This window comes from Dermacentor andersoni, chromosome 7, assembly GCF_023375885.2.
Source record: "Dermacentor andersoni chromosome 7, qqDerAnde1_hic_scaffold, whole genome shotgun sequence".
NCBI classification, from domain to species: domain Eukaryota; kingdom Metazoa; phylum Arthropoda; class Arachnida; order Ixodida; family Ixodidae; genus Dermacentor; species Dermacentor andersoni.
The window spans coordinates 94,482,044-94,497,557 of NC_092820.1; the positions used below are offsets into that span (position 1 = coordinate 94,482,044).

Below are 15,514 nucleotides of genomic sequence, written 5' to 3' on the forward strand. Positions count from 1 at the left end.
CGCTTTTCTTCTCGCACTCTCTTCGCTCTCACTCGTCTCACTCATCCGCCGCTGCACTCCGCGCTCGCTCTTTCATCTTTCGCTGAGCTCTTCGCTCGCTTACGCCGAGGCACACCGACGCTCAATGCAGGAACTGGCGCCTAAAAGCTGCCCTCTAAAATGTAGGGCGCGCAAACTTGAGCTTGAGCGAAAGAAGCTGCGATATTCCAGATATAATATGAAATACCGCCGTTTGTTCACCGCAGTGTAATTAAAACACTCGACGCTTTTGAAATAAAGCGATTTTAGCGTGACTTTTGCGTCCTTTGCGTAAACGAAACTTCTGAAAAACGGAACCTTACTTCCTGCCCCTTCTAGTTCTGTTTAAGTGAAGTCCACTGCATCAGAACCACGTGCGCTTGGAAAAGCAGCCCCAAAGCCCTTGCCCGTTACCTATAAAATTCTTACGTACGTCACACACTTTAATAGTAAAAGGCCCTCCCAAACAAAGGCAAAATTCTATTAAAATGCTAATTTTGAAGGTCATATAACGACCCTGTGTCAAATTTCATGTCACCATCGAATGTAATTAAGCCTTCTTATCTTAACGAGTTCCAATATATAGCACATATATTTTAGGACCTGCGTTGTGTTTTGCTGCTGTAAAGGCACGGCGTACTTCATAAAGTGGGCCATATCGTAGCACTCGAAATGAGAAAGCGCACTTCGTAAAGCTTTCACAATTCATCTACAGTATGAAAATATCTTTTGGTACCAAAAATCAGTAAAATCTGGCTACTAGATTTTTCTTCGCCCTTAATGGGGGTAATGTCGTGCTCATACGCGTTTCATTGTTGACACATATGCCAAGGACAATAATCAGTAAAGACTATCAGCTAATTTGCAGTGCCTAGCTTCGGATACGGCAAGGAACGGCGAAACATAGGAACGGTGAAACCTGGTCACCTACAGTGCAAGGCGAAAACCATTGATTTGACGGGCGCCATCACGTTCTTTCCCGAATTTATTTATTTATTTATTTATTTATTTATTTATTTATTTATTTGTTGAGGGAGAGGGGAAGGGGGAGACGAGCGGCCCTGCGCGTTCGAAAAATAGCACGCCCGATGCCAGTGCCACTCGCTCATTACCAGTGAAGACGGCGGCACTTCTTTGAAGCCCAAAAGAAATGTGGGGCACCTTTTCTAACACTCTGTAGTGCCAAGCGCCAGCGACGCCACATCACGTGATATTTGCCGGAGGCGTACATCCTGAAAACTAAGAGAAGGTCGGGGAAACTCATTCTACGGCAGTAAAAGAAATATTTTTCTGAAGGAGGTAAGTGTGTTTCTTAGGGCTCGCAAGAATACAGCTTTCGGAGGTGGACTCGCACTTTACACTCCACGCAGTCACTCTTTCGACTGGAGTTCCGCCGGCTCTCTCTCTCTCTCTCTCTCTGAATGCGGGCGGACGTACCATCGGAGACGCAGGCGACGGCGACTGGTATGTTGGGGCCGGTGAAGAAGTAGTAGAAGAGCAGGGCGACGAGGAAGCAGAAGAAGAAGGCCGCCAGCATGGCCACCACGAACAGCGACAGCTGCTCCTTGCTGCTCAGGGTCTCCTCCGAATCATTGTCAGGCTTTTTACCCGGACCTGCCACGACAGAGATCACCGTTCCACATTATGTGGCAGCAGGTCGACACCCGCCGCCACCCTCTGTATTAAAGGGAATCATCCATCCATCCCTACTATATGCATTCCCACCATAGAGGAAGAAAAAGAGGGCAGAAAATGGGTGTGACCTTGCAGCATCAATGACTCAGTTTCCAGTGAAGCTTTCGAGCACTTAAGAACGTCGATTGTCACTAATGAATTGACACACTTTAGAACTTTGCGTGCATAGGACTCATTTGTTTGAAATGTTGCCCGCACCCGCCGTGGTTGCTCAGTGGCTATGGTGTTAGGCTGCTGAGCACGAGGTCGCGGGATCGAATCCCGGCCACGGCGGCCACATTTCGATGGGGGCGAAATGCGAAAACACCCGTGTACTTAGATTTAGGTGCACGTTAAAGAACCCCAGGTGGTCCAAATTTCCGGAGTCCTCCACTACTGCGTGCCTCATAATCAGAAAGGGGTTTTGGCACGTAAAAACCCAATAATTTAATTATTGTTGCCCACGTATATTCATTTCGAGCACTTGCTTAAGGAATTTCTGGCAATGGTCATAGCTTCATCCGCACATATTACAATTGGCATGCGAAGCGGCCGTACCCTCCCCCCCCCCCCCCCCCCCCCACACACCCCACAAATTTCATCGAGCTGGCTGTTATAGTTCTAACAGGGTAGAAAATTAAATTATACGCCGTAACTGAACCACACTCTTTGAACATTGCCTGTGCATCACCCATAACTTGCCACAGATATTTTCACAAATAACAAGGCTACTCGGTTCTGCCGAGGTCACTACGACCGGCTCGTATACAGGGTGTCATTTTTTTTTTTCGCAGCACCAAATTTTTAAGAATTGCCTGTGGCACATAGCACACTTCTAATCCTTGATTTGAATTACTCGATGAGGGGGCAAAAACTTGCGGTAAAAATGCACTGTCGTTCTACTTACTTTATCAAAGGGACAAACAACCCGCTCAGAACATGAATCGAGATTACCCCACTGATAGAATGATTCCCTATCGCAGTGATTAAAACGAGCCATGTTTTTCTCAATAAATGTGGATTTATATTTTTAATTCATAATTAAAAGTCGCGAGAAATGATCTTTGGCGCCCCACGCGGCATAAAGATGAAGCTGCACAAGAGGTCTACCAGGTTACCTTCTACTATTGCACGCGGTTACCGGTCTTTTTATTAGTATTGAAATGCAGTGCACGTTTTATTGTGATAAGTTGTTCTTATAACTTACAATGTGCAGATAAGCGTTCGTTTGTAGTGAGTAGAAAAGTGGCGCTGCCTTCGCCTTCGTTTTCGATGAGTTGGCTTGGCTCGTCTATCGACAGAACAACCACGACGGGGGGCTGCTAGCCATGACGTAGGCATGTGCTTCGGGAAAACGCGGTACAAATGTAAGAAATGTCTGTACAACAACGCGAACTTATCGCACCAGCTTTTTTATTTTCAAAAGTGGTCGAAAAGGTCGAAATGTAGGTGGTTGACAACACTACTGTCAAAGCAGAACGATCGGTGGCTTTCACAATTTGTGAGGCGGGCTATCGACATCGCTCTCACTTCTCAGCGTTGCTGGAGGAGGGACTTACTTTTTTTCGAGGCTGCTCAGATCTAAAAATTCTGCTTACTAAATATCCACGCGCTTTTGGAAGTAACCGCTGCAGATGTAAACGCTACCGAGGGTGAGCTTTGCGCTGCGCCCTCAAAAACTAGGTCCTTAAAGATCGGTTGTGACTCTCTTTAATATACGCTGATTTAAGCATTGAAGCAAAAAGTAACTAGAACGCCAATGCATTTCGTCGGGCACTTTGAAAATATCTCAGAACTGACGTAGTCCTGAGAACTCGTTTCAAGTGGATCGCCTCGCGAACTCATCGCTGCAGTTCGTAAATTTGAATATTTGCCGTAAAGTAATTCATTAAAAGGGTAATTAGCGTATTAATAAATGTTAAGCGTAATTATCTTAAATATGCAATAGAGTATTCTGATTTCTCATATAGAAGTAATGACCACCTCATCGAGTAATTTAGATCAAGGGTTACAATTCTACTATCTGCCATAGACAGTGTCTAAAATTTGGTGCAGCTAAAAGAAAACACACTGTAAAGCGCGTGAACGTGGGAAAAAAATCGATATTTCAGTAATTTTTGGTAACGATCGTAATTAATTCAGAAACGTTAAACTGTCCACAAACATTTCCCTCATAACCACAGAATGTGAACTCGGTGTCACGTACAGTGACAACTAGAACCTTTAGGACAATGGGAAACATTCAGCATAACGACCGTGTAAAATTAACGCTTTCGAGAGCTTGAAAAATCTTTTTTTTTCAAAGGCTGTAATTTATTCACACGCATCAAACTTCGCATGCACATCGACGGCGATGTTTCCTCTGTTTTCATTAAGTTTCATCTCGGTGACAATTATAGTTGTCGCAGGAGCGCAAGCTGAACTCTTCGACGTTCGTAAAACACACATAACGCTCCAGTGCGCTCGCATACATTTTTTACTACAAAGGCTGTAATTAACCCAAGAATGTTAACATTTCCTACAAATCCCCCATAACATGACCGTTGTTTCTGTGAAATGTAAACAAACGAAATACAAACAAGGCATACAAGCAAATAAGGAAGAAATCTAGTCACGTAATAATTTGCAAAACTCATTAATCCGGAAACGTTAAATTTTGCAGAACATTGTTCATAACATGCTCACAATTCTCCACGAATATGGACACGATGTGACGAAGTGTTTCTCAGAACACTTGGAAACAGTGCGCAAGGGTCATATAATGTCTGCTTGAAGAAATTTATAGCAAAAGCTGTAATTCGAACTTATTGTTCGAATGCGCATTGGCTGTAATGTCCTTCTTCAGCAAATTTGACCTTGGTAGCAGTTACATTTCTCTCGGGACAACCAACCAAGTGCTGCACCGTTGGTAAGAACACACGCATTACGCACTGGAGAGCTCAAATGCGTAATTTACTGCAACGGATGTATACTAACTCACTTTTTATTTCTTGTACAGAACAACCACAGGCTGCCCCTTATTTTCGCCTAGAATAAACAAATTACATCGTTTAGTTCGCTGGTCAATCAATACCAGGTAAACATACTGTTACGCGAACGAAATATTAATAATTGGAGGCTATTTACAAAGTATTTACAAATGAGAATGCAGCGCTGGCCAGTTCAGCCGACAGCTCGTGTGCCGGAGAGCGTTCGTCGTCTTCGTCGGCGCGCCCGCGTGCACCGACCACAAGAAACACGCAGTATGCATGTGTCATTATCCCCGGCGGCGGAAGCACCGTCCCGGTGCGTCTAAATATCGGTGATAACAGGAGAGTAATACGAGTTGAGCCGTACGACATGCACAACGTCAGTGTAATTCGGGGCAGATGAGGCATTGGTACTGACTGGGGCGATTTCGTACGTAACTGGAGTGACGGCACGCAGCACTCGATATGGTCCTGTGTACGGAGACGGAGTTTTTCTGACAGGCCAACGTGACGAGTCGGGGGCCACAGGAGTACCAGAGATCAAGGTGAGAAGTGGACGTCTCTGTGTTGGCGAACGTACAAAGGCCGTTGCTTCTCTTGGGAGTTCAGGAGGCGAGCGCGCGCGATTTCACGCGCCTGGGCTGCCGTGGTGATTCTGTCAAGTGCATACTCGCTGGCCTCTACTGCGGCGGATGGAAAGGATGCGTCCAGTGGCAATGTGGGTTCTCGGTCGAACAACATAAAGAACGGGGAATAACCGGCAGTGTCGTGACGCGAAGAATTATACGCAAAAGTCACATAGGGTAGGGCAAGGTCCCAATCAGTATGGTCGGACAAGACGTACTTTGCAACCATGTCTGTTAGGGTACGATTCAGACGCTCAGTAAAACCATTGGTCTGTGGATGGTAAGACGTAGTCAGCTTGCGCTTGGTTGAGCAGCACTTAAGGATGTCGGCGATGACTTTAGAAAGAAATATCCGACCACGGTCAGTGAGCAGTTGGTGTGGAGCGCCATGCTGCAGAATCACGTCGAGTAAAAGAAAATCGGCGACATCTGTGGCGCAGCTCGTTGGAAGGTAATCTATCGCCACAGCGACCCACTTGTTGCCAGACGTGGATAGAGGGAAAGGGCCAAGTAAGTCCAAGCCAGCGCGAAAGAATGGCTCCGAAGGAATGTCGAGCGGTTGAAGGCACCCGGCAGGGAGCGTCGATGTTTTTCGGCGCTGGCATTTTTCGCACGCCGCAACGTATTTCCGGAAGGAGCGGGCAAGGCCGGGCCAAAAGATTCGTGGGTGAATCCCGTCGTAGGCGCGGGAGACGCCAAGGTGACCTGCCGTAGGTAAATCGTGAAGTTCTTGGAGAACAGCTGACTGGAGGTGCTTGGGAATGACGAATAGTAGGACAGGGTCGTCGGGCCGTACATTGTGGCGATATAATACACCATTCTGGAGAACAAACATGTGAAGGGACGAATCAGAAGACGAAGATTCCAAGCCATCAATGATGGCGCGCAAAGCGGCATTACGCCGTTGCTCGTCGGCAACATGTAGCAGCTGAGTCACGGGTAGCGGTCGGCGGGTGGTTTGTGCACTGGATAGCGTGATAAACAGCCTGCGTCTTCGTGTAATCGGCCCGACTTGCACACTACTGCATAGGAATATTCTTGCAGCCGCAGAGCCCAGCGACCAAGCCGGGCGGTAGGATCCTTGAGTGCGGAAAGCCAGCAGAGCGCGTGGTGGTCCATCATTACAGAGAAGTGCGTGCCATACAAGTACGGACGGAATTTGGAAACCGCCCAGACGAGAGCCAGGCATTCACGATCTGTAATCGAATAGTTGCGCTCCGCTGCTGTGAGGAGGCGGCTAGCATAGGCGATAACACGATCTTGACCGTGTTGGCGCTGGGCTAAGACGGCTCCGATACTGTGACCACCGGCATCGGTGCATACCTCAGTAGGAGAGGACGGGTCAAAGTGGGCTAGTACAGGAGGCGTGGTGAGAATATTGGTGAGCTGGGCAAACGCGGCAGTTTGAGCGGGGACGCACGTAAACGGCACGTCCTTCTTCAGAAGGTCAGTAAATGGTCGGGCAACCGCTGCGAAGTCTTTTACGAAGCGTCGGAAATAGCAGCAGAGTCCTACAAACCTTCGGACGTCTTTGATAGACTGAGGTTCAGGAAAAGACGTGACAGCACGAATTTTCTCTGGGTCTGGTTGAATACCAGAAGTGTCGAGGAGGTGGCCCAGCACTGTAATCTGCCGACGACCGAAGTGACACTTCGACGAATTTAGTTGCAGCCCAGCCTCGTTGAAGACTTGAAGAACAGCTGATAAGCGCTCAAGGTGTGTCTCAAATGTAGGCGAAAATATGAGAACGTCGTCTAGGTAGCAGAGGCATAATGACCATTTGAACGCTTGAAGCAAAGAGTCCATCATACGTTCGAACGTTGCTGGGGAGTTGCATACACCGAATGACATCACATTGAATTGATATACACCATCAGGCGTGACGAACGCGGTCTTCTCTTGGTCCTTTTCATCCACAGAAATTTGCCGATAGCCAGACCGAAGGTCTATTGATGAAAAATATTTGGCACCGTGGAGACAATCGAGGGCGTCGTCAATGCGAGGCAAGGGGTAGGCGTCTTTCTTGGTAATGCGGTTGAGATGACAATAATCTACGAAGAAACGTCATGTGTCATCTTTCTAACAAGTACCACGGGCGACGCCCTAGGGCTCTAAGATGGTTCAAAAATACCTTTGGCAAGCATCTTGTTCACTTCATCTTGAATAACCTTGCGCTCTGAAGCAGAAACTGGACATGGCCGGCGATGAATAGGACTGGCATCACCAGTATTAATGTGATGCTTAACAATTGAAGTCCGGCCCAATTGGCGATTGTTGCGGTCGAAGATGTCGTGATAGGAAACCAAAAGGCGGCACAGAGTTGCTGCTTGTTCTGGCAATAGGTCCGCAGCAATCATGGGTCGAAATGTTGCGTCAGGGCAAATGGCATCCTGTGGACATGGTGAAAAATCTGAGCAGACTTCAACTGCAAACGTCGCGACGTGATCATCTCCTATAGCACGCAGCATTGCAACCGATATGCCTTGGCGTAGAACTTCCTTTGTCAGGCTATAATTGACGACAGGGAGGCATGTCCAGTTATCGGCGACGGTGGCGACGGAGTGGGGCACAGTTATATTGCGCGTTAAAAGGACATCAGGAACAGGTGTGGTGACGTAATCACCGTCGGGCACAGGAAAAGATTGTAGCAAATCAACGAAAGTCAAGGCTTTAGGCGGTAGGCGGACGAAGGCGGTCGTACTAAAGTTGTTCGGCAGTTCGGCACGAATAGGCGCGAGTAGAGGCAGTTCGAGACAAAGGGTACCGGCAGAACAGTCGATCAAAGCTGAATGCGCCGTAAGAAAGTCGAGTCCGAGGATTAGGTCATTGGGACAATTCGTCAGCACTGTAAAATGAACAGGAACGTGGCGGTCGGCGATACTGATACGGGAAGTACACATTCCAGTGACGTCAATAGCGCTACCATCGGCCACGTGTACGGCTCGAGTAGGAGAAGGCGTGAGAACCTTTTTCACTCGACGACGGAGGTTACAACTCATTATGGACATCTGGGCTCCAGTATCTATTAACGCCGTCAAAGGGACACCGCCGACGTGAACATCAAGTAAGTTCTGGGTCGTTGGGAGCGTCAATGGAGGATTTCGACACGACGAAGAAAATGCAGCTCTACCGCCAGGAGCTGCATGGTCTAGTTTTCCGTCCGGGAAGGTCCATAATTGGTCGGCGACGAATGGCGGCGTGGCTGGGGCGACGGGGACCAATGGCGCTGAGGTGACGGCGAGCGAGCAGGACGACTGTCATCGACGGATACGCCTGATGTATGAGGCATACGACAAGGCGAGTAATGGCACGGGTTGGCATATGGGCGAGGATACGGGGAAGAGAAGCTCGAATACGGTGACATCCAGGAGGTGCGGCAGTGGCGAGCGACGTGGCCAGTGCGGAGGCAACGGAAGCAAATGGGCTTGTCCTCCGGAGTTCTCCACTCGGTAGGGTTGCGGTATCTGGAAGGGGAATACCGATCGCTGTGAGGCGTAGGTGTCGGCACCGGTCGGGCGTCAGGTCGGGAGACTGAGCATGCAGCAGCAAAACCAAGGTTGGAAAATTCTTGCCGCACAACTGCCTGAATGATAGAGATCGCTGGGGCTGGTTGGTCAATGGTGGCTTCAAGGGGGCGTGAATGGAACGGCGGAGGACTTGCAGCCTCAAGTTCGCAGTGAACAATACGCGTGATGTGCTCATTTAAGGGTGGTGAAGTGGTAAGGTCGACGCAACACGACGTCGCAGCCGTGTTAAGGAACAGGGAGAACTGTGGAATGACGCGGTGGCTTTTGGCGAGCTCAAAGAGTCGGCATTCCTTGACAATGATGTCGATGGTGGACACATTGTTGAAGACCAACGAGGTGAAGGCGTCGTCCGCGATCGCTTTAAGTAGGTGGCAGAATTCGTCATTCTCGGCCATTTTCTCGTAGACTTCCGGCAAAGAGCGAGCACGTCTTGTATGTACGAGACATACGATTCAGTAGAAGGTTGAATTCAGGTAGCAAGCTCTTTTCTAGCAGCCAGCTGCCGACCGGTGGGATTTCCAAAGAGGTCGCCGAGCTTCTCCTTGGAAGCATCCGAGCTAGAGATGTCGTCCTCGTGTGTTCGGAACCAGACACGAGGAGTTCTGTCCAAGTAGAATAGGACATTCGCTAGCATAATGGTAGGGTCCCAGCGGTTGTTTTGACTAACATGCTCATACAGGTTGAGCCAGTCCTCAACGTCGACATTATCTTGGCCGGAGAATATGCCAGGATCGCGGGGGTTGGTAACCATAACGTACGTTGTTTGTGGGGTCGCAGGAGTAGAAGGAGACGAGGTGTCACCGGGAGCCATGGCGGAAAGCAGGACTGTGAGGCCTCTAGCTGCGGAGCTCCGTGGCGAGGACGGGGAACGGCACCCTCCACCAAAATGTTACGCGAACGAAAGATTAAGAATTTGAGACTATTTACAAAGTATTTACATAGGAGAATCCAGCGCTGGCCAGTTCAGCCGACAGATCGAGAGCCAGAGAACGATCGTCGTCTTCGTCGGGGCGCCCGCGTGCATCGGCCACAAGAAACACGCTTTGGATGTATCAATATTCTGAACTATGCATAAGGCATAGAAGTTGGGAGAACATGAGGGTTCAGTAATTATTATGACCCGCTCTCTGGACCCTCTCTCACTTTGTCGCGATTTTTTCCGTTCCTTTAATGCGATTATTATTATTTGCCTACTTCAGGCACTTCGACCGTCACTTAGGTCGGTCGGTCTGTCGTTAAGTAATCGTTTAAGAGGTTAATTAGTGAATTATTGTTAACTAGTTGAAGTGTTTCGATTTCTCAAGAGAGTAATGTCCGCCCCTTCAAGTAATCCAGCTCAAGGACAAGAATTAAGCTATCTGTCACAGGAGATTTTTTTTAAATTCCATAAAGCATAGAAATGATCACCCTGGATATCTTCTTACGCCGACCAAGTGACGTAACTTGCCCTCTAGCTTGCGCCACAAGATGCCAGTCATGGTGTCGTTGGAATCGTTCCGTCATAGTCATTACAGTTTCGTCATCCCACTCTCGTCATGCAGTTGTCTTCGCACCATCGTCGTCATCATCCTAGTGTTATCATGCCGTTGTCGTCATGCTGTCGTCGTACCATCGTCATTAAGTTCAAAAACGCCATCAAATTCTCGTGTCGTCGACGTCATAGCGCCCTTGAGGTTCCGTCGACGTCATTCCTTCGTCGTTTCACCGCAATCACGACACCCTCCTTCAATTGTATTTGCACAGCCGTTGCCATGCCATCGTTGTCATTGCACTGTCATCATGCATGAATCATCATGTATTCGTTGCCACACCGTCATCGTAACGTCATCATGCCCGTTCCAACGTAATGATTCCAACTTCGCCATCATATCCTCGTCCCTCCATCTTCGTCATAGATTCGTCGTCATGTACAGTCCTTGTCACGCCGTCGTCATACACCCGTCATGATCCCTTGTCCTCATGCTGTGGTGTTATATCATAGTCATCATTTAATAATCGTCCTCGCATTGTCGCCATACTGTCGTCGTCATGCTTCCTTCCTCGTTCTATCGACGCCATTCCTCCTTCGTCATTCCATTCTCACTGTGACCCCGCCGACAGAGCACCATTGCAAAGTGGGCCGTTCTCGGAGAGTGTCTCTAGCATACTATTTTTAAGCATGAAATGCTTTCAGCTCCCGTTATCCGGGCACTGTGTTACGAGAACAAACCGAGATCATCCGGACAACCAGTCAAAACTTAAGAAAATTCGGTCTCTGGCCCCCAACCCTTTGTACAAGACCACATTACATACGCTAGTTACTGCCCAAACAAGTTACAAAAAATATTGCTTCCGAGTTCTTCCTAATAGTTGTTCACAATATAATTCAAGATGTAGCTTCTACCCCGCCCAAGCTTTATTTGCCATTTCCAATAGCGACGTTCAAAAGGAAGATACAGTGCACCATACACTTGACTGCCATCTTTTAGCGCTGAGACAGGGTTGCCTGTGCTCTTTTGAACGCCAGCGGTCCGCGAGTTCCACGGCGCGGGTTTTGCGCCGCCTCCTTCGAGGGACGGCGCCACGCTGCGTGACCAGGCCGGCAGCATCCGGCGCGCCGCGCATGGTTTTGAGATGGCTGTGATGGTTGCGAGGTGGTTATGAGTAATCGCCGTAATTGCTCGAACCAATCTGCTTCGCCGCTGGCCATTTCATGCCTACATCTACTCTCGATTACGGGAGAGCCAGCATTTTTTTGTTGCTTCGAACACTTAAAAAAATCCTACAAAGGTTCCTGCACATTATGTGCCTAGGTCACGGAGTAAAAATGGAGGGGAAACTCCCGTCAGCGCGAGCGAGCGCGGGCGACCAGATAAGGTCACAATTGATGCGCCGACGGGGCCGTATGCGGTGGCAGCGCCATGCGGCGCGTCGTAGAAGCCGCAGCGAAAAAAAAAAAAAAAAAGAAAATGCAGCGCCCGGGCAGGCGGCTCCGGCGCGCTCTCCGGCCACTTCCTCCGTGCCCTCAATAGAAGTGCAGTGTACTGGAATAGGGGCAGTGCGTTCAGGAAGCGCTCGCCGCTGGGGCTCTTTATGTAGATAGAACGAGATGGCGCTGTAGGAACATGAGCTGCATTATTAAGAGGCGATTGGAGGATTGGTGGACGAAAAGTAGGGAAACGACAAAAGACGGAGACGTACAAAAGCACAGTTAGCAATAGGGGATCAGAAAATTTGGGTGTGGGAGTTTATAATATTTATTTTTCTAATTTTTATTTAACTTAGGTAGGACATTAGACAGTATAATAGCAAGAGCTAGGTGGCGCAACCCACCGCCCCGTTCCAAAGGGGACGCTCATAACATCCATCCATCCATCCTGTACGGAACGTACGGCGCAGCGCCAGCGCTGCATGTTGATAATCATTTTCTGTCGCAGTCAAATAGACGTGCAAATGCTCGGCGGATGTTAAGATGCATCCCTGAAACTCACTTCATATAATAAATGAATTATATGTGCACTCCTAGCGCATCTCAACGCCCATTAGACGGATTTATTAACCTGACAGCTAAGGTTTTACAGACACCGAAGTTGTGGCGTAAAGCCGTTAAATTTGTTTTGAGCCACGCTGCCACGTAACCAGAAATTATTCGGACGGAAAACTCGGCTGGAAATAACGCCGTAGTAAAGGACATCGAAGTGATTATACCCAACTCGGATTCCAGGTGCACACATATTCTTTTGCGTTCGCAAGTACTCCCGAACGTCAGGCTCATGTGCGAGTACGAGACACACCGACATCCTACATTTCTGTGAAATGAATAAAAAAGGTAGGAAAGACGCCCAGTAAGAGGGATCTCTGCAAAACTACACACAGTATGTCAAAACACAGAAAAACAGTGCGAGTACATTCCATCCCAAACAAACAGCGGAATTAATATGCGCAAATGAATCCCTTAATTCATTTCTTATTTTATATTTTAAAATAGTGCTTTTTGAATGCACCAGAAAAAGTTGTGCATTCAGATAAAAAAGACAAGGGTCAGCATACATATGTTGCACTAGCCAACTTTAAAGTGCAATTTCATTTTTCGTCGTGCTTCTCTTCACTGACTGAGACCTTTAACGTAAAAGTGCAGCCTTGTTAGGACTATAAAAACGCTCAACTGCTGGTGTGAAATCATCAGCATGTCATTTGCAGCCTATGGTATAGCCAATTAAATTTAAAGCTTTCACTAGAATCATGACATCAATTATGCTGTCGCTGCAAAGCTCCTCTTTGCTGAAGAAGGTTGTAAATATATTCCCTCAAGTTTCTTTGGTGCTTCAAAAAGCAACTTGGAGGGATACGGCAATCCTCCCCTGTCATAAATTTGTGAATTTTGAGACTCTGCTACTGACACTAGAGTTCTGCAAAAGAAGAGAGCGGTAGTCCTCACATTTGTTGCGCGTAAAATATTTCTGCTCGGCATACCCTGCCATATATAATGGATGAGGCGGTCATCGCTCCTTTTCTCCACATAAGCTCGGTGCTCTGTCGGAGTACAGTTTAGCCCTGCTCTACCAGTGTTAGATTTCCAGCTTCAACTAACTCATCAAGTCACGCAACGTCCCCTTCCTTATCAGAATTATCAGATGAGTGAAGTAGCGATACCAAATGTTTACTGACCTCTGTGTTCCCTGTTTGCATTGCCTTCGCCAAGTTATAAAAGGACAGTCAATTCACAACAATGAAAAATTGAAACGGCGTTGGCTGATCGTTGAATCCGCACGACTACCTCACAAGAAGTTCTACAACTTATATTGGCTCAGTCTAGATGTCAATGGGTATTTAAAACCCTCTCCTTCCAAGTATTCTAACAGAGCCAAGGTGCTGCACAATGTCACACGGAGCCCATCTGCCGTCGACTGGCTCAAGAAGCCGCAAAGTCCTTTTGGATTGGAAAGCATATTTAGCGCCAGCGAACAAGCACAGTAGGGAGAGGACACCACAATGCACTAACTTCAACAACTTGATTTTCAGGAAACACCCACCTATTTAACCCATGCACAGTTAAATCTTCAGTACTTGTTCGCTGGCGCTAAATATGCTTTCCAAGTCAGTTTACCAACACGCCCAACAAATGGCAATCCTTTTGCATGTGACTCCCAACGAGACAATCTCGAGAAATTCCTTCAGATTACAGAGGAAGCACGCTGCAACCGGCCGCAACACACGGAGAACGCGACCGTACAGCCCGCGCGACTGCAGCGCCGCCGCATACATCCGGGACCTGTCTACGCTCCCGGCTTCAAAGCAGTGCGTGGCGCGCTCCGCCGTCTGAACACATTGCCCCTATTCTAGTACACTGTAATAGAAGTAGAAGTCAGGCGCACGCGGCCAAACGGGAGCAACACGCTGGACCGGTTGCCCTGGCAACCGAAACGGCGGTAATTTCTTTCCAGGCCGCCAGGCGCCGCCAGCATGATAACGGCTCCGCGGACTCGTGACCTTTTCTGGTCGCCGCAAACAGCGGAGTTTCCACTCCTGAATGTTTCCACGCCTAGGTGGACACCAGTTCCAAGAAAAACCAACGCAATCAATTCAATACATAAAATAATTACATTAATTGGCTTATTGATTACAAACCTTACAGCACGTATGTATACGGAAAAGTTGAAGGAAATTGTCATAAAAGTCTATTTCTTCTTTCAACATACTAAAACGGCCATGTTAACCGAAATAATTGGAGTCGAAGTATTTGTTGAATTCACCTGATTACGCACGCAACACTGCAAAACGCGGCGCGCGGTGCAACCCTCCTGTGACGTAACACGGCGGCGAAAAATGAAACTGGGCTACACGGCGCGATAAAGCGGTCCACCTTCCTTTATTTCTTCTTTTCTTTTTTTTTTCTTTGCAACTGATGTTGATCTGGGCACATTGTATGACAACGTGATTCGAGCATTTGTGAGCTTTTCTTGTTCAGTGTTCGAAATTAAAGACAGAACACTGTATGGCCTAAGCTGTGGAAATGTCAGAATTATCGATAAACTTTCATATGAAGGTGTCTTGAACAATCCGGAGTGTCGTTACATCGCTTGAGTAATCGCATTAACGTCCACAGACATCGTGAGATGGGTTTGCTAAAAAAAGTTGCATGCAGTGTCCGTTGTTACGCGCTCGTTCACGATCTCGCATTCTGTACGTAGTCAGGATCAAATCGCGTGAATCTTGAATGACGTCGCACTCTGCGGGTCACAGCTGAGGTCCTGTCCATGAACGCATTTCGGAAGGCTACTCATATTAAAAATACAATTTGCAGATATCGAGGTGAAATCTCGCAGATAGTGAGCAGACACCGTGAGGCTACTAGTGACGGCCTTAGAGAACGTCTGGGGCGAAATCGGTAAACGTGTGAGTAAAAAAAAAAAAGCGGATTAAATTTGGAGGTCCCCGTGGGCCTCTAAGAGTGCACTTTCATCTGGAGCTGTTGAAGATGTGCGCCCATTGATCTTCTATCGGTTATTCCTCTCTTGGTTCGGCGGAAGAGGTGGGGGTAAGTGAGCCACGGCTTGTTGACGTTCGATCGATAACTCCCTGATGATAGCAAGTTGTTAATTGTCGTATTCATAGGCCCTTTCGCAAGGTGAAATCTACAGTTGCTTGTTGACGAAAACTTCTTTAGTGTCTCGGCAATCGTTGTAAACGGTTAATGTCGCTGGTTTATTACTGTGCTTGC

The 15,514-nt window shown here is 47.9% G+C and overlaps 1 protein-coding gene across 3 annotated transcripts in view; it reads right to left on the reverse strand.

Annotated features, from left to right (window-relative positions):
• LOC126534106 (uncharacterized) overlaps positions 1-15,514 on the reverse strand; it is a 50,153-nt gene that overhangs the window by 20,655 nt on the left and 13,984 nt on the right. For all 3 annotated transcript variants that reach the window (XM_055072668.2, XM_050181321.2, XM_055072669.1), the window contains one exon: positions 1,456-1,632. The gene's annotated coding sequence lies outside the window, so the exon portion shown is untranslated. The remainder of the gene's footprint in view (positions 1-1,455; positions 1,633-15,514) is intronic.